Genomic DNA, 24,549 nt, shown 5'->3' with positions numbered 1-24,549 from the left:
TCCACAGTGGTAAACTCAAACGAAATGCCATGCTTTAACATCGAATTAGGCCTACGGTAAACTTAATTCACGTCACTTTATCCGGCTAGAGATAGCGGGTTCCGATATTGAAATAACGTGAGGTGATAGATCTTTCATCAATGACGTCAACATAGACTTTCAGCAGGTGTCGAGAGTGCGAAAAGTCTCTTTTATTGCTTTTACTGTTATTGTTTTCATTGCGATTCTCATTGTCGTCGTAACCACAGATTGCTATAATCGCTAACATCGTTATCGTTGACGTTTCAGTTTCCGTTATCGTCGTTATTGTTTTTTTTTTGTCATTGCACTCATGCTCACAATAACAATCACGAAGAGCAGAAACGTTTCGCGTAAATATAGACATTCTCGAACTCCCTGTCACTTTTTCCGAGCTCATGTCTATTTATCCAAGAATCAGTTATTCGTCATTCAATAATTAATCTTGAGACATATTTAAAAATGGATATTGTCTCGATCACCATAGAACCAAGGTTTAAGTTAGAAAATAAATAATTGTCGCAAAAATGCACAAATCAAAAATTATATTTGTGCAAATTGCTAAATACTTGTGCAATATTATAAATAATTGCACGGAAGGATAAAATTAATACAATATGCAGAAACAAAAAGTTATGTAATTTGTTTCTTGGAGTTTTATTACTTTCAATCCATCTTATCACACGCTAGATATACTTATGTAAGTAAATCATTGGACGTAGGTATGTTTAGAATCAATTACTGCTGAATTTACATCACATTAAAAATAAATAGGTTATTTTATTGGCACTCTAAACATTGAAATTGTTTACTAGTAGGCCCTTCAAAATTTATTGTTAGCAGAGTGCTAAACTGAAAGGCGGTTTCTAATTCCAGTTTTTACAACATTCATGTAACTACAGCCTCGTTCACAATTTACAGTATGCGATGGAATTATATAAATCGATTACAAGAATTTGTTCACTTAACTTATATGAATTGCAACAACTCTTTGAAATCAATTCCTGAACATCTATTGCTCAATAACTTTTTGAACATTGCCCATGCCATTAGCATTTCATTTAAATTCAGATTATTTCAAACACGTCTCTGATTTCTTTTTCTACATTGCCATCTTCGTTTCTGAAGTCCAATGTGGTTGTCGCATTTTTGCATATTTGCACTCAAAGTTTGTTTCATTTTTAGCAAAATGCGACAAATGCGACTGTGGCTTGAACCCTGCCTAGAACTGCCAATGGTGCTGAGAGTTTTCATAAACAGTTTAACTATTTTATAAAAGGAGTCCTTCCTCGCCATTGATATTGTAAAACAATAGGTTGATACACAAATAAAGAGGTGGATTCCAGAGTGTGTCCTAAGTCATTTTTTTTAACTTCTTTTATTCAGGTTTTAATTTATCCTTTTCAAGTCCATATATAACTGTGTAAGTTTATTTAACAGACTCTCGTAAGTCTTGACTTAGTGTCTGCATAATATGTTTTTTCAAATGGATCTAAGGGTGTTACATTTATTTTATCAGTTTTTGGAATTTTTCTCATAAGTTGGCATTGGGGCTTATTATTATTATTATTATTATTATTATTATTATTATTATTATTATTATTATGTACCGAAGTACATATGATATTTCCGTGCAGGAATTCTGTGTTACCACATGATGAAGGATGGATGGAACAAAGAAAAATTCTCTCCGGCACCGGGACTCGAACTCTGGTTTTCAGCTCTACGTGCTGACGCTTTATCCACTAAGTCACACCGGATTCCATTTCCGATACTGAATCGAATCTCCTCAGTTTAAGTTATACCTCTGTTTTCCCTTTTGTAGCTGACCCTCATGTACTATGTCACAGAGTATGTGACAGTGGTACAATGTCCAACGCACTATGTACAGAGGTGCACTCATTACGAGTGACTCAGTGGCCGGGATTCGATGGGATGAGCGCAGTCTTGAATCACTAAGTGATTACATACGCATACCATATTATTATGATGTACCGGAGTACATATGATATTTCCGTGCAGGAATTCTGCGTTACCACTAAAATGAAAACTGACAAGCAAACGTTCTGATGAGGGCAGTTAAAAAAGTTATTTTTTTTCTTCCACCATGTTAATAATGTCAAAAGAAGTGCTTATATAAATTTTGGCCACTCACAATTACGAGGCAGTCCAGAAAGTGATTTTCCCTGGGGCCTTTTATAGAAAAAAGTACAATTGCATGGAAATATTTATTGAAACAGATACAGCAATGTTGCGCTATTTGTCAACATATCCCCCACTGGAATTGAGACATTTATCATACCATGGGATCAATTTGTTTGTCGTAGAAGTCAGCCGCCTCAGATCGGAACCAGCGTTTGACTGCGTCTGCACCTCTCTCTCTGTCGTTTCCATGATATGAGAAATGTCTCAATTCCGATGGAAAATATGTTGAAAAATAGCTCAACAATTGCTGTGTCTATTTCAATAAATTTGTCCAATGAAATTGCGTTTTTTTTCATTAACGGCCCCTGGCGAACTTATTTTTTACGGCCCTCGTAATTGCAGTCTAGTGGCTAAAATTTGTATAAGCACTTTTTTTTGACATTATTAATATTGTGAAAGAAAAAAAATAACTTTTTTATCTGCCACATCAGAACGTTTGCTTGTGAGAGGTAGAACTTAAACTGAGGAGATTCGATCCGGCATCGGAACTGGAATCCGGTGTGGTTTAGTGGATAAAGTGCTTGCACGTAGAGCTGAAAACCCGGGTTCGAGTCCCGGTGTCGGAGAGAATTTTTCTCTCTTCAATCCATCCTTCATCATCGGGGCTTAGGCCAGTTTGGAATCCACCTCTTCAAATCCGAATGAAGACTTTCTGCCTAGGATCGAATGTTGTTATAAGGCCTTTAGTAAATGATAAATCATGTTTATTGGAGATTTACTTACGCTGCAATTTTACTGTGAGATATTTTACAGAAGTGCTATTTCCATTGCGGTCAGTGCGTAGTACCGACCACACCACCTCATTGTAGTGCCGAGGTTAAGAAAAGCATGGGGCTGTACCTCCACGCCCCCATGTGCTTTCATGGCATGTAAAAGGGATACCTTTACCTTTTTACCGTTTCTATTAACGTCTCTTTCTTTTCATATCCCTAAAATGTGCGGTTCTTAGTAATGAAATTTTAGACGTAATGAGAGTGGTTTTTGAGTTCTCTCTTTTTAGGTAGGTTCTTACTAAGTCTGAGGTTTTTTATTTGCGCGGCAAAGACAACGCAAGAAAAGCAATATAGCCTACACACAGTTTCAGTGAGAGGAACATAAATTTGAAAATGTGCTAACAGGAATTGAACCCAGCTCTGTTGGAATATTTGTAGGTAGAGAGGTCACCACTTGAGCCAAATTGGAGGATCCTGTGGTAGTGTACTGTAGTTAAATGAATTACAATTTACTAATTAAGGCTAGATAATAACGTAATTCTCTCGTTGACTGTGATTGATACATCTGATAAATCGAAGCAATTAATGTTAAGTCAGTGATTTGTTGTCATACAGACAATGGCCTTCAACGATGAAAAATTATGAACTCGGTTGAGGTCATACAGGCGGCTTACTTTTGCATTGCCTGTATTAATCATTGTCAGACCTGGAACCAAACAACCGCCAATGATATTCCACTTGGCACTGAGTGCTGAATTGAATATAACACATGCAGAATTACTTGCATTCGTAATGCATCATGACACTGACCGCATAACATCTCATTACATATGGAAACTGAATTCATAGCTGTACCCTTGCCGTCTATTTTTCTGAATTCCACTTTTCGAATCTAATATTGCGAATGGTTTCCCTAATCCATTATTTCGAAGCCAAATTTTCGAAAGAATATTTTTCCGAATCATTTTTCCGATTACATTTTATCAAATACATTTCGATTATCCAACTAAATTAATTTATTCTGAATTTAATGTATTTAATATTGAACAAATTTATAAGTATACGCTGTTAAAATTTTATCATAAAAATCGTAATAAGTTTGTATTACAGACACATAATTATGACACAAGACGAAATATTAATTTAACATTAGTAGAACCTAAATGTCTCACATCTGCTGGTCTAAAGCATAGCATTAATTTTGGCCCTCGGTTGTACAATGCTTTAACTAAATTACACCCAGAACTTCTAACATGTAACCCACTAACATATAACAAGAAAATTAGAAATATGTTAATATCTTCAATTTGATTAAATAAATTTATAGCCTATGTGTATGAATTAATCAACCTATATTATATTTGTATTCTATAATTTTGAAATATATAGTCCTACTTTTCACGTGCGATATTATTCTTCTCTAGTATTAATATTATATTATATAATTCCATTGCCGCTGTAATTTAAATTTTATTTATTATTTTATTTTACTTATTTATTATTATTATTATTATTATTATTTATTTTTTTCTAAATTTCTCTTATATTAATATTGTATTATATAATTTTTGTACAGTTAATTTTAATTCTATTTCCTATTTTATTTTATTTTATATTCTCTTATAGGCTTATTAATATTATATCTGAACTGCGACCGAACACGAGCGCTGCTCATTCGGTCTCAAATTTTGTTAATACTACTGTATCTCCTGTTTCATATTGTTTGTATTATTTTATTTCTATTTCTCTTGTTTGTTTGTAATTATATTCTTTATTCTGTATATATTTAAATTTAAATAAATTTTTTAAATTTTTTTAAAGCAGTAATGAATAATTACGACTTCTACGTATAATAATAGAACACAAAAATAATGAAACGTTTCTACAGTATCAAGTTTCACGAAGATAAAGGAAGAACGTAAGATAACGAAATCCTCATGGGATCGGATGAAACTGTTACACTGATCAACAGCCATTTTGTAACCTAAACGAAAACATGTGATCTTACATGATTTTTCGAATATTTCACCAAAAAAGTGTCGATCAAACTCTATTTTTGAGTTACAAGTTATATAGGATGAAAGGGAACACATTAAATTAATTTACAGAGTCAATGCGAAAAAGTTTTGTCAAATAATGCAAATCTGGCTTTCAGGTGTAGCTCCCTGTGAAGCAGACTTGAATAATTCCAAGGGAAAAATTATTCCTGGACCGGGTATCGATCCCGGGACCTTTCGCTTAGCACACGAACGCTCTACCGACTGAACTACCCAGGAATTATACCTCTCTTTTTCTCTTTATATCCACACAACTCAAGTAGACTGACAAGGCGTCAGAAGCCCAACTTGAGTGCACACAAACTCTGTGTGACTTGAATTGTGGTTTTCTGTTAACATACCTGCAATGACGTATAGGCTACTGTATATTATGCAAATTCTGAAAGCAAAAATATTGCTCAGGATGTAGGTGAAGAGTCTGTTGGACATCCTGCTTTTTAATATTTTCCTTTAGATAAGTTGTTGTCCTTGACTTTTGGAATAAACACGATGAATAGACATAAATATAATAAACGGAGGAGACAATCGTGATGAACCTTGAGATGTCCGATTTACCTTTGGACCGGCTTCATGCTTTGAAACGGGTTGGTGAAAGAACTCCAATGGGTTAGAGGGCACACAGGATTGAGTTGTATTGTCTTCGTACAAATTAACTTAGGAACTATAAGCGAATTTGTTCATACTTACTTGTTGCTTCTTTTTATTTTTATTACTTGCAGAGAGATTAAAAAAACACTAAATAGAACGTAAAATCCCGCATTTGCTACGTCTATAACTGTATGGCCGTAGTATTATAGGTCGGCCTGGTTGGCGAGTGGTATAGCGCTGGCCTTCTATGCCCAAGGTTGCGGGTTCGATCCCGGGCCAGGTCGATGGCATTTAAGTGTGCCTAAATGCGACAGACTCATGTCAGTAGATTTACTGGCATGTAAAATAACTCTTCCGGGACAAAATTCCGGCACATCCGGCGACGCTGATATAACCTCTGTAGTTGCGAGCGTCGTTAAATAAAACATAATATTTAGTATTAAGGGTAAAATCCAAGATAGAGTCGCTGTTTTCCCGATCAAAAAGTTGGATGACGTAAGAGGCTTATATGACGTTACGTATATCTACACAATATTGCAAGTGCAAAAAATTGTTTTCATAAAATTTTGATAATTTAACTTACCTCAGTGTTGTTCTGTGTTGGTGTAAGTTCTGGGTGTTGATGGTGTTTGTCCATAGACCGGGTATGCTTTTTTAATGTTGTTTTTGAAGTCTAGGAACATTTGATCAGCTTGTTTTGTAGTACACCCATTAACCAAAAGTAAACTAATGCTAAACTTCGAAAGATGCTGATTTTACAGTTTTGGAACCACGTGTTTGTTGTTATTGTACACTCGTTTTACACTGCTTACATTTAAGGCAATACGAGAAATTTTTATATTTAGACTTACGAGCCATGCTACTTTTTCTGCAGTACCACAATTAGTACAAGTTTTTGGTGTTTTATCTGGAATTAATCCTTCTTCGATGCACCAATTTACATTACTTTCGTTATCTGTGTCGATGGCTTTGCATAATTCGCGGAAGTTTATAGTCTTCTGCGATGCGTCAGTACCGGTACATGTATATTTGATGCACTAGCCATCGTAAGATTACTAGAATATTAAAGGGAGTAGTCAAGAGTGAATCTATTTAATATACGTGTAATAAGACAATTGATAGCGGATAAGTGGAGTAACGCCATATTTCGAATATTTGTGATATTATCTGTACTTTTTTTTTGTATAATACAAGTTAAATAGTTTGTGATCTATTTGTTATATTTTAATGTAAGAAAGTTAGTAGCAAACTAATGATTTCAGTTTCTATAATAATGGAGTAGTATATTTATTGCGTTTGGAAGTATTTTATGTTAATTGTGTCTAAGTATAATTTTTAAGGAGTTGTTCATTAACAAAATCATAGCATAACGGCTATGATGGTGGTTTACTGCACGAAAGGCCGTACGATCAAATCCCGGTGTCTTCGAAGGTAAGTTGAGTATTTCAATTTAATATGAAGTGCTTTGTAGAATAAAGTAGGCAGGTGATGAAAGATAGAAGTAGAAGAAAATATGTGAGAAAATGGGGGGTAGTGAAGTGATGTAGGGTGGGAAAATGAAAACAGGGAGTAGTGAGGAATGTCGATTTAATTCATATTTTCAAGTATTAGCATCCTGCGTGACGTCATATACTGCGTCATCGTTATCCAATTGGTTCAGGAAAATAGCGACTAGATCTTGGGTTTTACCGTATTATGTATGTATAATTAAGTTGACTACTTACTGTCAGTTGAGGAATCATTAGATTAGAACGCTTTTACGGCAGTTTGATTACTAAAACATCCCCCTACCCTTAACATTGCCACTGTATCTCTTTCAATTACACGGAATTTTAAATGTATACCTGGATCATTATCACTATCATCATCTTTATCATCATCATTACCATCATGTGATGATTTCAGGGAATAGCCAGTGGTGGTGAGTCGATATAGGGCAAATCTGGTAGTGATGCCGCATTTTTTTTAATTATGTTTATAACTTCTTTCTAAAAGGCTTTCAGAGCCAGTTTTGCATAATATATAGGCCTACGTCACTGTAGGTACCTACGTTAATAGTAAACCACAATTCAAGTCACACAGAGTTTGTGTGCACTCAAGTTGGGTTTCTGTCGCCTTGTCAGTCCACTTGAATTGTGTGGATATAAAAGGAAAAATTGAGACGGTGTCGGGTGTAGTTCCTGGGTAGCTCAGTCGGTAGAGCGTTCGTGTGCTAAGCGAAAGGTCCCGGGATCGATACCCGAACCCGGAACAGTTTTTCCCTTGAAATTATTCAAGTCTGCAACCGGAGTACCAACACAGAACACCTCCTTAATGAAATTCTGCCATAAAAATCTAATGAAATTTGTAGCTCAGCCATATGATTATAATACAGGAGGAAATGAAACTCTTACTTGAATTGAACCTAAATGCTTCACATCTGCTGGTTTACTACATGGTACAAATTGTAGTCTATATAATTCTATAGTAAAACTTCATCCAGAGGTATTTTAAAATCCAGAATTAAACAACTCATATAACAGATTTTCCTGCTTTATAGCGTGGGTATTATAAATAAACATTATTTCTCTCAACTATCCGTTACTATATATATATATATATATATATATATATAACTTGATGCTGAAAACATAATAATAATATACTTACTGGCTTTTAAGGAACCCGGAGGTTCATTGCCGCCCTCACATAAGCCCGCCATTGGTCCCTATCCTGAGCAAGATTAATCCATTCTCTATCATCATATCCCACCTCCTTCAAATCCATTTTAATATTATCTTCCCATCTACGTCTCGGCCTCCCCAAAGGTCTTTTTCCCTCCGGCCTCCCAACTAACACTCTATATGCATTTCTGGATTCGCCCATAAGTGCTACATGCCCTGCCCAACTCAAACGTCTGGATTTAATGTTCCTAATTATGTCAGGTGAAGAATACAATGCGTGTAGTTCTACGTTGTGTAACTTTCTCCATTCTCCTGTAACTTCATCCCTCTTAGCCCCAAATATTTTCCTAAGCAACTTATTCTCAAACACCCTTAACATATGTTCCTCTCTCAAAGTGAGAGTCCAAGTTTCACAACCATAAAGAACAACCAGTAATATAACTGTTTTATAAATTCTAATTTTCAGATTTTTTGATAGCAGAGTGGATGATAAAAGCTTCTCAACCGACTAATAACGGGCATTTCCCATATTTATTCTATGTTTAATTTCCTCCCGAGTATCATTTATATTTGTTACTGTTGCTCCAAGATATTTGAACTTCTCCACCTCTTCAAAAGATAAATTTCCAATTTTCATATTTCCATTTCGTACAATATTCTCGTCACGAGACATAATCATATACTTTGTCTTTTCAGGATTTACTTCCAAACCTATCTCTTTACTTGCTTCCAGTAAAATCCCGTGTTTTCCCTAATCGTTTGTGGATTTTCTCCTAACATATTCACGTCATCCGCATAGACAAGAAGCTGATGTAACCCGTTCAATTCCAAACCCTCTCTGTTATCCTGGACTTTCCTAATGGCATACTCTAGAGCAGTGGTCCCCAAACTTTTTCAGCCACGGAGCCCTTTTTGAAGCAAAAGTTTCTCGTGGAGCCCCAAGAAATGTTTAGTGTTTAGTTCTATCTGTATATGTTCTATGAAGCATAATACACACGATATGTATACGAAAGTATGAATAATAATAATAATAATAATAATAATAATAATAATAATAATAATAATAATAATAATAATATATGTAAAGAAAATAATAGTAAAAAATAACTAGAGACAATATTATTTAAATGTACAAAATGATAATTATAAGTAGTAGGCCTACCGGTAGTTAAGATATATAAAAATGTTACAATGTTACATTTACACCCGAATTAATGTGAAGAATGTGCCTGTTTCTTGCGACAGAGTTTGTTAATGTCCAGTGTCACAGAAGTCAGTTGAAGACGCATATCGTCTTCTGCATCCAAACGAGCTCGATATTATGTTTTTATAGCCGTGTACTTCGAAAAGGCCGTTTCATAGAGGTATGTAGTACCAAAAGGCAGTAAGAGCAATTTAGCTTTTGATCTTAATATCGAAAGATTCTCCCCTAACTGAACCCAAAATTCAGGAAGTGGTTTGCTTTTAAATGATGCCTGACAGGCTGTCCGAAACCATGTCTATAAGGACCTCATATTCTGTCGCTGTGAGGGCTGATGGTTTTGACTTCACTGAAAATGGATTTACAATCCACTCATATTTGTTTCGAATTGATTCCTGAGTTTCTCTTGGAAAGTATGACTTCATATTTTTAAGCAAATTGTCAAGGTGCTCTTTTATTATTGCTAAGAATGATTTATTCATTGTTATGTTATTTTCTTCTGTAAAGTTTGAAGTCAATGACAAACATGTCAGATTCTTATTCTAAACTCTTTCCATATAGAACGTTATTTTTTTCTTCAGTGCGGCAATTTTATCTTTAGCATTGAATATAGGTTTCTGTTTCCCTTGTATGGATGTGCTGAATTCTTTATTTTTTACAAAATGTGTGCTAAGTAACATAATTTGCACAACGATTCCTGATCATTCAAATAATCTGTTTGCAAACTCTTTTGGTTATTCAAAACTAAAGACAACGCTTATCAAGCGACAACCATGTGTAATAAAATAACAATGACCTGTATATACTTCCCTATCTTCACACAGAATTTTGAGTAGCCTACACTGCAAAGGTCGTGCCTTAACAAAGTTGATAATTTAGACGACGTTGTCTAGTAGGCCTATATGCCTTAATAACGTTGGTATTTTTTTCCTTGCGATGGCGTGTCGGTGTAGTACACAGTAACTACTTGTGCAGTTTTTAAAAATTTCTTGATCCTTGTAACAACGCCAGCAACAGGACCTACCATGGGCTTTGCACCATCTGTGCGTACATTGTTCCATGGTATCGATGAAGGATGGATAAAACAGAGAAAAATTCTCTTCGACACCAGGACTCGAACCCGGGTTTTCAGCTCTACGTGCTGACACTTTATCCACTAAGCCACATCGGATTCCAGTTCCGATGCAAGATCGAATCTCGTCAGTTTAAGTTCTATCTCTCGGTTTCTCTTTGGTGGCCTACCGTCATGTACTGTGTCACAGAATATGTGACAGTGGCACAATGCCCAATGCATTATGTACAGAGGTGCACTCATTACGAGTGACTAAGTGGCCGGGATCCGACGGGATTAGCGCCGTCTTGAATCACTGATTATTTACGCGTATTATAATATTATTATGATATACTTCGGTACATCATAATAATACCATGGTACCGGTATCGAGTTTTCAATGAAAACATGTCAGGGAAAAAAAATTCAGAAGCTCTTGTGGAGGGTGGCAATGGCTTGCAGAACAAAATATCTTCATGAAAGGAATTTGAAAATTCGTACTGCACAAACGTCATTAGCACAGCTAATCCGGCAACTCCGTGGGTTCGTCATGTTGTGGCAAAAATTTCGTTTCACTGATACGGGAAATTATGGTATTTTTAACATCATTTGATAGATCCTGGATCCCATTACGCACAGTATTATTTGATAAGGGCACACTAGAGATCAAGTTTGCAGTTCTTTCGTCCACCATTCACTTCACTACCTTCACTAATAGTGGTTTTATAAGAATTCCGGCAAAGGTGTGAGGTTTACCAGTAAGACTCAGGTCATGGCTAACCAAGTACGACGTTCCCAGTGTTTTATAGTTATTTATCTTTACACGAGATAAAATTTTTTTCTAAACTGCATGGAGTTCGTCACATTTTCTTTTGAAGTAGTCTGCAGTTTTATTTGTGAAGTCAGGATGAGTTTCGTAATGCTGCCTAAGCTTGGCAGGGAACATAGAACTATTGGGCAAAACTTTGTTACATATCACACACTGTGGACGTCCATCAGCAAACTCAGTGAATCCCATATCCAAATATGAATCACAATATTTTCGTAAATAAATTTCTAAATTATAGAAATCAGCTCAAAGAATTTGAGTGACCACAAGGGTCCTGAATACAATAAACATGTACAATATAATGTGATTTGAAACATTAAAGAAAAAAGAAAGTTAATTGTTGAAGGCAAATATAAGTTGATTAATTGAAATAGAGATGTTGATGTAATATTTGAAGAGAATCCTTAATAATATTTATAAGAATAGACATTACATAATCAAAAGGAATGTGAAGTTCCTTAACATAATTCCATGTGAATTTTGTAATTGAACCTCTACTGCCAAACAGCAAACCAATGACAGACCATTGTTTAAGAGGGACGTTGTACTTTTGAGAAAGATACGGCAGACAAGGTTCATAGTTCCTTTTCTGTACCTCTACACTAGGTATCGTAAACTCTGAAGCAGGATCATGTGTAGTATATTCTGAATTCAATCCCAAAGAATTCGCACTATTTTCTTCAAAAGTAAGGTTACAGTTGTTATTATCCCCCTTTGACTGAGCACTGGTTGATGACTAATGGCTATAGTAGATCTATTATTATTGCTGCTTCTATCTAGCAAGACGAAATCAAACTACTTTCTGAGAAAGTACTTTTCGCTTGATGGAAGTAATTTACGTTTTTCGCACTAGAGGCTAGATGGAAGCAGAAATTTTTGTCATCCGCGGTCGGAGCCTCTGAGACTTACTTACATTTTGGGAACCGTGCTCTAGAGCAAAGTTAAAAAGAAAAGGTGATAGTGCATATCCTTGCTTTAGCCCGCAGTGAATTGGAAACGCATCTGACAGAAACTGACTTACACGAACTCTGCTGTACGTTTTACTGAGACACATTTTAATTAATCGAACTAGTTTCTTGGGAATACCAAATTCAATAAGAATATCATATAAAACTTCTCTCTTAACCGAGTCATATGCCTTTCTGAAATCTATGAATAACTGATGCACTGTACCCTTATACTCCCATTTTTTCTCCATTATCTGTCGAATACAACATATCTGGTCAATAGTTGATCTATTACTCCTAAAACCACACTGATGATCCCCAATAATTTCATCTACATATGGAATTAATCCTCTCAAAAGAATATTGGACAAAATATTGTACGACGTCAACAAAAGTGATATTCCTCGAAAGTTACTACAGCTAGTCTTGTCCCCCTTCTTAAAGATAGGTACAATTATGGATTCCTTCCATTGTTCTGGTACAATTTCCAGTAATAATAATAATAATAATAATAATAATAATAATAATAATAATAATAATAATAGTTCAGTGTATCAAGCGGAATTATATGCGATGAGATCAGCTATAGAGTAGAGCACTCGAAACAGCCTCAGCGTATGCCTGTTCAGTGACTCGCAATGTGCCTTGCAATCGGTAAACGACAAATACAACACCAACACAACCTCTGTGACAGTCAGGCAGCTACTTGACAATTTTTCCAGACACATATGTCTATCCTGGGTTCGAGGACATGTTCTGGGAAACAAAAGAGCTGACGAGTTGGCCAAATCACCAGCAAAATCAGACGTACAGCCATTTTACAATCTGTGCCCACTGGCTTTTGTTAAAAGTGACTGAAAGATTATGTTGTTGAATAGTGGGACCAACAATGGAGAAATACCACAACAGGCTCTTTAACTAGGAATTTATATTTCCTAACCGTGCTCGACAGATTAAAGTGTAAAATATTTGTACCGGTAGTTAACTTTATTTTGGCACAATTTCTTTCGTTTGATGGTAAATTCGGAGAATATCTTGCAAGATTCAAGGTACAGAGAGAAGGAAAACGTAGTGCGACGAGGAAACTCAAACAGTGAGACATATTCTATTTGGGTGCCCCATATTCTGGCGAGAGAGACATAAATTCAAGTCAAATCTTGACTATCGGGGATATTCATTCTCGAGCCCCTTACAGAATCTATTTTACGAAGAAGCGTCATTTAAAGATTTTCTAATGTATATTAATTCTGTAGCTATATAAAGAACTTAGTGGATAAAATCAGTGTACGTGTATAAAGAATTTTAGCGCATCAGATCTATATATAGAACTTCAAGGGATTCACATAGTATACAATGAACTTCAGTATATATAGTAACTCAGCATATAAGTTTAGTGTACATAGAAAATCGGCAGATTAATTCAGTGTATATAGAACTTTTGTGTCGCCATTCTTTGTATATCATCGTTGTTCCTGCAAAAACTCTTATGTGACATATTTATCGATTTTCATATTTGCTCTATTAAATAACTTAAATAGTGATACAACAAATAATAAAATCTACTATATGTAATTATATTTCTTTGTTTTGAAAATGTAAGAATTCGTAATCCCCTATGTACGGCTGCCATAGGATGAAAGAATGTGTTTTTTCTTACTACTGAAAACTTTTATATTTTGCACATACGAGTTATTGCAGGAACAACGACGATATAGAACAGCATTCCTAGATATTTTAGTGATTCTCTATAATAGTATTAGTTATTTTATGTATTGTTTTTCTAAACTTGTATATTCACATAGGTTTAGTTTAGTTCACTAGCGAGTATATAGGCCTACATATAAATGTCCACAATGTCTTTAACAAAGGTACCTTCGGATGAAATAGGTAAGTTGAACATACAGTAATGATGATGATGATGATAATAATAATAATAATAATAATAATAATAATAATAATGGAATGTGAAAACATCATCAAATGTACAGAAAGATTAATTTTTTGGTCCTACAGAATATATCTGTTATAGTAACAATGATTATTAGAGGAGAAAAATTTGCTCCGGCGCCTGGGATCGAACCCGGGTCCTTGGTGCTACGTACCAAGTGCTCTAACCACTGAGCTATGCCGAAGTTCAATCCACAGCATCGGATCGAATCCCACTCCTCTAGTGTTTTTCCCTTTGTGGCCTGACTCCAAGTTCGACATATACGAGTATGTTGACATAATATATTAAGTCAACTACCATTATAGAAGGAGCGCACTCAACTGAGTGACTTGGTGGCCGGGAGTCTTTAGAATCTTCGCCTAACAGTGCATATTACTGTGAATTTATGACATTCGACAACGCTTCACGAATATTCCTATCTTGTATTAAGTATCGATACTAAAACCTTGTGTTGTACTAGTAGACTATATTGTAAAACCCTTCTGTACAATTTCAACTAGACTGTGACTATAAATTAAGACTTTATAGTAATACCACAGTCTAGTATATACAGTCACGAAGCTCAATACATAGTAAATATGCCTCCATAGATAGTTGCTAACCACTAGGATCGCTACTATCATCTCATAACAGACAATGCGAAATAGTACCTGTACAGTCTATTGTTTCTAGTACCGTCACAACTCAAGCTTCGTGATTGTATATACTAGACCAGGCCTGCAGAACTATAGCTCTTGAGAGCGACTACTTTCTTCCTCCCCTCTTTTACCCCACCCACCTTTTCTACCTGTGCGGTCACGGCGTTCTAGTTACGCTCGGCTGCATCAACATTCATTCTCGGGGCGGAAGTCGATCATCCCCAATAGAAGTGAAGTGAGGCTGACGTCATAGTTCCCATACTTTGCGAGTTCTGCAGGCCTGTACTAGACTGTGGTAATACTATGCGCTATTAAGATTTTTTTTATTTTCGTTTGATTTGTTCCATATTCTAGCTGTGAATGGCATGGAGTGTAAATAAATACAATACAATACAATAGAAGAAGGTTACGAAGGAGCCAATGTATTTCAAATGGAGTGACATAGTATCTTGGTTTGTTGATGGGGAAAGAGGTAATCGATATTCATGAACTCTTCGAGTCTTTCCAGGGGAAGAAAAATACTATAATTTTAAATGATTATTTAGACAGATTTTCAAATATAAAATTTAATGCAACATGTAATTATATCAAACATTTCAAAGTAACAAAAATAAAATAAAAAATTATGAACATTTTAAAATACAGACTTTCACCTCACGTATAAAGTTTCAAATTCAAAAAAATAAAGTAACAATATTGTAATATATGACTTAAAAACAAAAGAAAACAAAAACCTATTTACATAGCTATAGCCAAAGTCTTTTCTGACTCCTCGACAGGAGTTCAGTCCGTGGTCTTTTTGAGCATACAAAATAATATGTGCAATTCAATTCATGTGCGGTCACACAATATGGCGATTCATCTGGACGAGTGGTGTCCAACTCAGCTGCTCTTACGAAGCACTGTGAGCACGTAAAAGAGAAACATTGGGACGATCTACCCTCGTGTGCAGCGAAGAATGCTCTTGCACAAAGAGCACGAGTTGACCCTACTGATCTAGCCATTCGTCAGTATTTCAACTTCTGTGTATTGTGAGTTCATGGTATTTGATAACCATTAATACAAAACAGTGGATCGAAAAAAAAAAACAGTAAAAGGCAGCATAACATTTTTTTTTTGTACACTAGCATTGTAAACAGTCTCCATCGGTAGCTAAAATCGTTCACAATATACCACATTATTTTACAAGTTCCGTAAAATATTACTATGTAAATTAAAACGTCATAAATGTAATTATAACAGCATAACTTATGCCATAAAATTAATATTATGAAGTTACTGTCCGTGCAATAATAATTAATACATCACTGCTGTCATAGCAATCTATTCTTCATAGACCATAATATCAAACTACCCATCATTAGACATTTTATGTGTTATTTATTTATTAATAATTTATTGTTTTATACAGACTGTTAAAAAAAGGGGTCTGATATTTTAAGAGGTCGTAGAACTCATCAAAACAAGTAAAAAAGCTAATAAACATGTATCCTGAAATTAATATCTTCCGATATATTATAACTTAATTCTTCATAGGAGATGCTCGATATGACTTCCATTCATCATAACACATCCTTCTGCTCAACGTCTTAAGGAACTATTCAACCTTTCAAACACTCCTGGTTGTTCTTTAATGTGTTGACTGGCGCTGATAACACGCATCTGTAGCGTTTGAAAGTCTTTAATGGATACTGCATACACTAAGGTCTTCCATCCTTACCATAACTAAAAGTTCAAGGGATTAAGATCTGGGGAACGAGCAGGCTATGGTACAGAACCTCCCCGACCAATCCATTATCGATTAAAAACTCGTGGTAGATGTAGTCTGACTCTGTTACGGAAATGAGCTGATACTCCGTCATGCATAAATCACATTTGTAGTCTTTGATGATATGGCACTTCCTCCAGCAAGACGGGCAATTGGGTTGCTAAGAAACTCCGATATTGAAAACCAGTTAATCTACGGGATAGAATATGTAGCCCTATTAAACTTTCAGAAACACATGAATTTTAAAATACTTTTTCGTAAAAAGTATTAATTTTAGAACAAATGTTTATTGGACTTTCTTTCTCGTTGTGATGCGCACTACTACCCCTCAAAATATTAAACCATTTTTAACACCATGTATAATGCTATCGAATAGGGTATGTTATATAGTTACTGTATTCCTCAACATTATGAAACGAGAGAAATTGAAGGTTTCAGAACCATAGTGGGCCAAGCGCCATTTATTAAGAGCGGAGAAAGCAGGGGTTAAAGTTAAGTTAATACTATAATTTAATGAAGATTGACATATTTAGTTTTAATGTGCATAATTTTTATTACTTGCTATATGTTTCAATGAATTATGGCATTCATTTAATTTTGACTCTCCGTTAAGTCCATTTTTAATGTATGGCCTTCGGCCCACTATGGCTCTGAACCCTTCAACTATAACGTTATAAACTAGATTTATGTATGTATAGGCTACATTTGTTTCGTACATTTCATTATAAAATTTTCTTCTTGTCTTTTCTACCTATAGTATTAAACAAAGTTTCTTTAATTTTGGAATATATTTTCATCAGCCAATTGAGGATTTCAGTATTCCTCATACGTCCTATCCATATTTGGATTGTTTCAGCCTGCTATTAAATGGACAGTGGAGGACACACGTGACATGGGATTACTAAGTCACGTTAAGAACAATAATATTCTTGTTCTAGATGAGGTTCTTACCTCGATTATGAATTTCCCGCAGATCCAAAGCTACACATTAACCGTTAGGTATACTACAGCTGGTTTATACACCGTGGTTACAAATTATAGGATGATTTCAGAAGCCTATATTTTCACCAATATTGAACATAAATAGATAATCTTACCACCATTTTAAGGAGGGAAGTTTGAAGCTTTTACTGACCTTAGATGCACTCAATGTGAGCCCCAAGTATAATACGGCAGATGTCTAGGAGGTGATCCCATTCTTTTCAAACCCTCTCAAGCATGTCTTGTGTGAAGTTACTGATTGCTATGTTATGCGCCTTCTCAATTCGGCAAACATCGTTGAAAGCGGAAGTATGTAAACATTGTTCTTGATGAAAACCCACAGAAACAATTCCGTGAACGGAGAGACCATGTGCAGAAGGTGCTATCTGCGTCCGTTGCACGAGTAATCCATCGACCTGGTAGGTGTTGATTTAGGTACCTCCGGATGACAATGTTAGAAAATGAACTCCTGTTCCTCCTCATCCGTGAGTTGTGACATTAGCCAATTTTCCTAAAATACATTCTGTATTTGGCCATCCCGTTCACCGCATTTCTTCTGTTGGGTTTCGTCAAAGACAGTGTTTACATACCTCCATTTCCAGCAGCATTGGTCGCATTAGAGGGCACATTAACACAGCAATTAGGAACGTCACACAAGACATGCTTGAGAGGGTCTGGCAAGAATTGGGATTACCGCCTGAACGTCTGCCATATTACACGTGGGGCTCATATCGAGTGCATCTAAGGTCAGGTCCTCAAACTTCCATCTTTCAAATGGTGGTAAGATCATTGTATTTATGTTCAATATTAGTGAAAATATAGCCTTCTGAAATTGTCCAATAAAATTAAACACGGTATATTTTCAAACACTGAACATAACTTTCCCTAGCATCATTATTTGATTCGGACAAGAAAGAAAAACTTTTTCTAAAGGGGAATTACAGTAGTTCTGTATTATATCGCGGTTTTAATTCCAGCCTTCGTTGCAGTCGTTAGACATCTCATCACTTGTTAATCTTCGATACACTTACAATTAAATTAAGTTCTCCATTTGCAATAAAATTTTGTACCACTTTATCGTCAAGCATCAAACACTTGCCTGAATTGAAACTATCAGAAAAATCCTCTGTAAAACTCCTCACAACAAAGGTTTCTACAATTTTATCAACACCATTAGCTCCACACAATGTAAATTGACTTTTAAATTTCGAAGCTTCTTCAGTTGTACCTACTAACTGAACAACACAAAAGCATTTACCATCATTGAAAATTTTATAACAAAGAAAGGCTTCGTTGAAGATGAACCTCACAGCTTCCCCATTGCCAACAACGTGTGACCTTATGTATGTTAAGTCTTTAAAATAATCAGGATGAGAATTCTTAACATGCAACTTGAAGTCTGAGCTTAGTCCTTTCCATGAACACTGAACAGATGGGAATTTGTTCAAGGGACACTTCATGGGCCCATGCCTGCACACCGCTTGGTGTTCTGTGATGAGCTCCATCGGGAAGACTTGATTGCACCCATTGTCACGATTAACACACGGATATTTTTGTCTCCTAGCGATATTCTCCAATGTCACATTCCTTATAGCCGACATCTGACCTCTGCAGATCGGACAACATTCTACATTCAGTCTACATTTCCTACAGATGTTGTGTCCGTTACAGCATAGCGTTATGGGAGGCACCATGTATTCCGTGCAGACGGGACATTCCAGATCGTTGAGTAGAGCTTCATCGAAGTCACGAACTAAGGTATCCATGTCCTTGCGAAACTGTGGAAAATTGTAGGTAATTTACGTTGTAATTTTGTGATACAGACGACGTTGCTAATAGTAGTTCCCCCTGAAGTTGCCAAGTAAGACCTTTCTGAAACAAAAGAATTGGGAATCACAATTAAATCTACTAAATGCAGTTTATAAGTATGCAGTAAATCTAGCTGGTTATACTTCAAGGAAACGTTTAGAGGATATTAATTACGAGTACGATAGGGAGAGAGGAAGAGAGAGAGACAGATACACAGATATATATAGAGAGGCGTAAATGTATATTAAGTAACATTACTAGGACGTTTAAAAAGAAAGTGTTATAATTCAAATAAACTAGCATTTAATACTGATAAGACCAGTATAATAATAGTACATTATGCAACGATCCTATGATGGTAGTAATTAAGACGCGAGTATGTTTGTTTATGAAACTAGCGCAAGCGAGTTTCATAATTTTCATACTCGCATCTTAATTACCATTATAGGCAAGTTTCATACGACTTTTTATGCTCGACCATATTTCTAATTTGAAATTATTCAGAAGTATTCATGTTATGGTTATATAAGTGAGGAGCGGAACTGACCTTCTAAATTGTGAGATGTACGCAGACGCGAAAGTATTGATTTTTTTCCGAGGAACGAATGTCATTGACCTTGAATGTTATGTTTTATTTAACGACGCTCGCAACTGCAGAGGTTATATCAGCGTCGCCGGATGTGCCGGAATTTTGTCCCGCAGGAGTTCTTTTACATGCCAGTAAATCTACTGACATGAGCCTGTCGCATTTAAGCACACTTAAATGCCATCGACCTGGCCCGGGATCGAACCCGCAACCTTGGGCATAGAAGGCCAGCGCTATACCAACTTGCCAACCAGATCGACATTGACCTTGATATAATCTAGAGAATAACATGAACATTAGTCTTGATATAACCTGGAAATTGATTTAGAATTGAAAAACGAGATGACAAATTGAATTTATTTGAATATTATTTACAATTAACGCTAATTATTACAGTAACATAACATAACCTTCTGCGACAGTATTGGATTTCCAGCCTCCGTGACTTTTCGCTAGTTGTCTTTTGATTGCATACCCGAGAATAATCGATACTGGCGCTTTTATAATGCTACAATGGTGATTTCTCATTGGCTGAACAACTGAACTATAATGAATAGGTTTACTTTAATGAGGTGCATTAAAGGGCTACTACCAGGTGTATAATTACTATATTCCGGCATGGTCGAGCATAAAATGTATTACACATAACTAACGCTCAGCTTTCATTCAATATTGGATTAAATGGAATTATCCTAAAAGGAAGTACAAAGTTCTTGGTTTGAAAATGGGTAATGATTTCAACGAAAAAACATGCAATATATTACTCTTAAATTGAGTTCTGTCCCTCATGCATTAAGACCCTTATCATTAGGGCTCGGAAGTTGAAGACCTAAAAGTTAGTATTGTAACGTAGTATAATTCAAGCTAAGTAAACATTCCCTCTGTCTCAGGTAGAATCCTCGTTATCACTAGGTACTTTTTCTTACTTCTGGTGAACACTGACTTCGAAATCTATTCACAATTTTCCGACAATACACGTAAACAAAAGGAAGATTACAGTATTCTCCCCACAGGTAACAAAATCTGTGTGTTAAATATGCAAGGTAAGCGTCTGGTTTACACTTTTTTGGAATTCAAAGAGTCTTTGCTTAACACATGGTATTTCAAATGAAAGGAATTGTTTCTTGTGTAAACCGCGCCACAGGGTTTGTTACCTTTGGGGAGAATACTATAATCTTCCTTTTATTTACGTGTATTGTCGAAAAATTGTGAATAGGTTTCGGAGTCAATGTTTAACAGGTGTAACAAAATACCTAGTGATAAAGATGATTCTACCAGAGATAGAGGGAATGTTTTATTAATTTGAACTTACTACGTTGCAATATTAACTTTTAGGTCTTTAACTTTCGAGTCATTGGCGATATAAGCACAGTTCAAATGAGATACTTCGCATAATTTCATTCTATGATGAAATGTTTATTAATTTTCTGGGCTAACTCATCTGAACATGTATTTATTATTTATTTCACAAAAGAAAGCTCTAAGAATAAATAAAGATACGCAAAAGAACATCCTGTACAAAATTTGACCTTACGTTGTGAATACCGTATTTACTCGCTTGTTAGACCCTCTCGTCTATGAGATTCATCCTCTACGTTAACAGCAAAATATATATAACTTATATACAGGGACATCATTTTATTTTTACTTCAATTTTTATTGTACCTAAGTTTTTGAATGTACTTCACTCCCACCCCTTCTACTAATGAAGTTCAACCGTCCTCCACACAGATCCAAAACCGCATATACAATCATAGTAGCCTTGCGGTCATAGTAAACAGTACGTTCCAAAAATATGTTCGCGTTTTCCAGTGACGAAAGAGCTTTCAATATTACATCAATTTCCATTTGCCTACGTCGCATCCCGGTTTCCCCCACCTGCTTCTATTCACCTCTCTGTAAATGCTAGTAGGTGGGCTGTCTTAGCTCTTTTCTGGGAACTTTAATTTCTGTTAGGAATTGGACGTCTACGTAATATTATACAACTATTTAAAGTAACTTAAATAAAAGGCCTCGTTAAGTAATTAACTGTCAGGTGATTTCCTCCTTTTCTACGACGCTGCGACGTAACCATTTGGACGGACAGTAGACAGCATGTCTGAGTAATTGTATCTTTTCGGATCGAGCGGAAGTGAAGATTGAATATACAGTACGAAAGGTTTCTCTTATTGAGTAGGCACAGAATTATTTCAACATGAGTTACTGATACGAAGTACGTACCTGATAATTGGAATTAGGTACAATAGTCTATAGTGCGATAATATGCACATTAGAACTGAAGCCTGTATCGAAATGAACGGCCACTATTTTCAAAAATGTCTTTAAATATCCATATTATGATTATTTTTCAATTTAACTTCATTCTCTATAGTGTACGCTAATGTGCTGTAGACAGTATAATATACACTGCATAATGAATACGTCCGCATGGAAAGCTCAGTTCGTGAGTAAAAACACTCATTGTTAATACTGAACTGTATTTTGATTAAACAAAAACCCAATGAAAATTATCAAACTCAAAATCGCGATATTTCCTAGTTTACGTAAATGGATGTACTACTTTTCTTCCCTCCTATACCTGGTAAAGTGATTTGTTTGTATATTACGCCAGTATCATCGAACTCCAGTCATGGAAGGGGATAGCAAACGGCGTTGATCCAGAGGTATAGCCAAGTTAATATTAGAAATGTTAGTAAAAATAAAATGATGTCCCTGTATATAATTACACATCCGCTAATTAGACCCCACTTACATATATACAATACAAGGCTCTAAGACTTCTGCACAGTGGCGTCACTATCAATCACAAATGCTCATGGAGAAATTGCGAGGTAAAGCCCGCTTCTGAAACCATCCTCTGTGCTGTTGTCTCGTTACATCTTCAAATTGTTTCCGCGCTGACAAAGAGGAACAACATCTCTCTTTGTCTGTTTATCTTCAAATTACCTACTATCACTTCTTCCATTGTCACAGCACAGACAGACAAATTACCCCTTTTTCTTCTACTGATGGTATCGGTTATCGCATAAAGTATTTTCGAAGTCAGTCATTCAGAAAAAACACATAAAAAAGACAGTGTCACATAATTTTATAAACCATGTATACAGAATGACCAACAGTAGATTCCCGAAAGCAATTTTGAATTAACCGCCGTCAGAAAAATAGGCTACAAGATCGTAACAGGCCATATGGTCTGATACTGGAAAAGAATAATGATGATTATTAGTAAATATGTGCATTCATTTTATTAATTGGTATAAGTTTTATTCTAAACGTGTGGATGAGTTTGTTAGCTACAAGTTTTGCAATTCTAATGTAACTCCAATTAGCAAACGAATACATTTTTTTTATTTCGGAGGAGGACTCGAAAGCTAACACCTCATTGCGAGACTTATTGTGCAACCTCCTTATATTGTGGGATGATTGATGAAGTTTTTAGGACCGCATTCCTGTAAGTACGTGGTTCACTCTTTGGCGTCATCTTATCGATTCAGCTACAGCATCCAGGTCTGAAGGAGTTCACGTGGACAGGAACGCCCCTCCATCTCCCTGTTGTTATTCTGCAGCCTCCTCAGATCGATGGCGTCTGTTCGCAATTCACGTACTACATCCTGTTGCATCCTGTATTGATCTGAACATCGCGGCACTGTAGTTACAGCGACTTAATGCACTATCTGTCCGAGGAAGCTACACTCCCTGGTCTATCGTAGTCCATTGTTAAAAGCCACTGCGCCTCCCTTGGATTTATGCAGCACCCCAGACAGATGACATCTGTAAGCGAATCACAGTATCACGTCTGCCCGATCTCCTGGTCGACATGAAACTATGAAGATGATAGATGAGGTTGAAATTAATGAATAAGAAATGAGTTTGAGGTCCAACACCGAAAGTTATCGGCAATTCTGCTTCAAGTGTTGAGGGGGAAATCCTTGGAGAAACTCTAACCAAATAAATTATACCAACCAGAATTTGAACTCGTCCCCGCTCGATCCACGGTTAGACATGCTAATTGTTACTCCAAGCGGTGGATAATAAATTAAGTTAACCAATAAGTCAATGTTACCTAGTTTTAACCCTTTCAGACCTGAATTTATATAAAAAAAATGAAAAAAAAAATTGGTCACATAATCATTCTGGGGATCCAAATTTCCCAAATCAAGGCTTCACAAAAAATAAAAATTTGGGGACAATTTTGACCCCTGGGGCCCCAAAATGTTAAATTTTATTTTTAACTCAGGTATAGAAATGTTTCAAAAATAATATTCTCCATTTCTATGACATTGAATTTTTCAAAATATTTAAAAGTATCGAAGACATTACAAAACAGAAAAAAGAAACAATGTACACCAGGCCTGAAGGGGTTAAAGAGAATATTGCGTTTAATGGCAGAGTTGTATATTAGGCCTACTAAAGAAAATTAATAATCAATTAAGAGATCTTACTTAGTGTCTTAAAATGATATCGCAATGTAGAATATTTGTGTAGAAAGTGTAAGAATCTTCGCCAATATGATCAGTACGGTTCGGATAAAGTAGCTGTATCAGGAT

The 24,549-nt window shown here is 35.7% G+C and overlaps 1 long non-coding RNA gene and 1 other non-coding gene across 2 annotated transcripts in view; both read right to left on the bottom strand.

Moving 5' to 3' along the window:
* Positions 1-5,139: 5,139 nt before the first annotated feature.
* Positions 5,140-5,212, bottom strand: TRNAS-GCU (transfer RNA serine (anticodon GCU)). The gene has a single exon. It is a non-coding gene; the product is annotated as a tRNA-Ser (tRNA).
* A 10,196-nt stretch (positions 5,213-15,408) lies between these two features.
* Positions 15,409-24,549, bottom strand: part of LOC138698244 (uncharacterized) — an 82,187-nt gene continuing 73,046 nt past the window's right edge. The window contains exon 2 of the long non-coding RNA XR_011331787.1: positions 15,409-19,479. This is a non-coding gene — a long non-coding RNA (uncharacterized lncRNA). The remainder of the gene's footprint in view (positions 19,480-24,549) is intronic.

Source organism: Periplaneta americana, chromosome 4, assembly GCF_040183065.1.
Source record: "Periplaneta americana isolate PAMFEO1 chromosome 4, P.americana_PAMFEO1_priV1, whole genome shotgun sequence".
Classification (NCBI taxonomy): domain Eukaryota; kingdom Metazoa; phylum Arthropoda; class Insecta; order Blattodea; family Blattidae; genus Periplaneta; species Periplaneta americana.
Note: the sequence above shows the minus strand (reverse complement) of the source record. Positions and strands in the feature narration are given on the sequence as shown.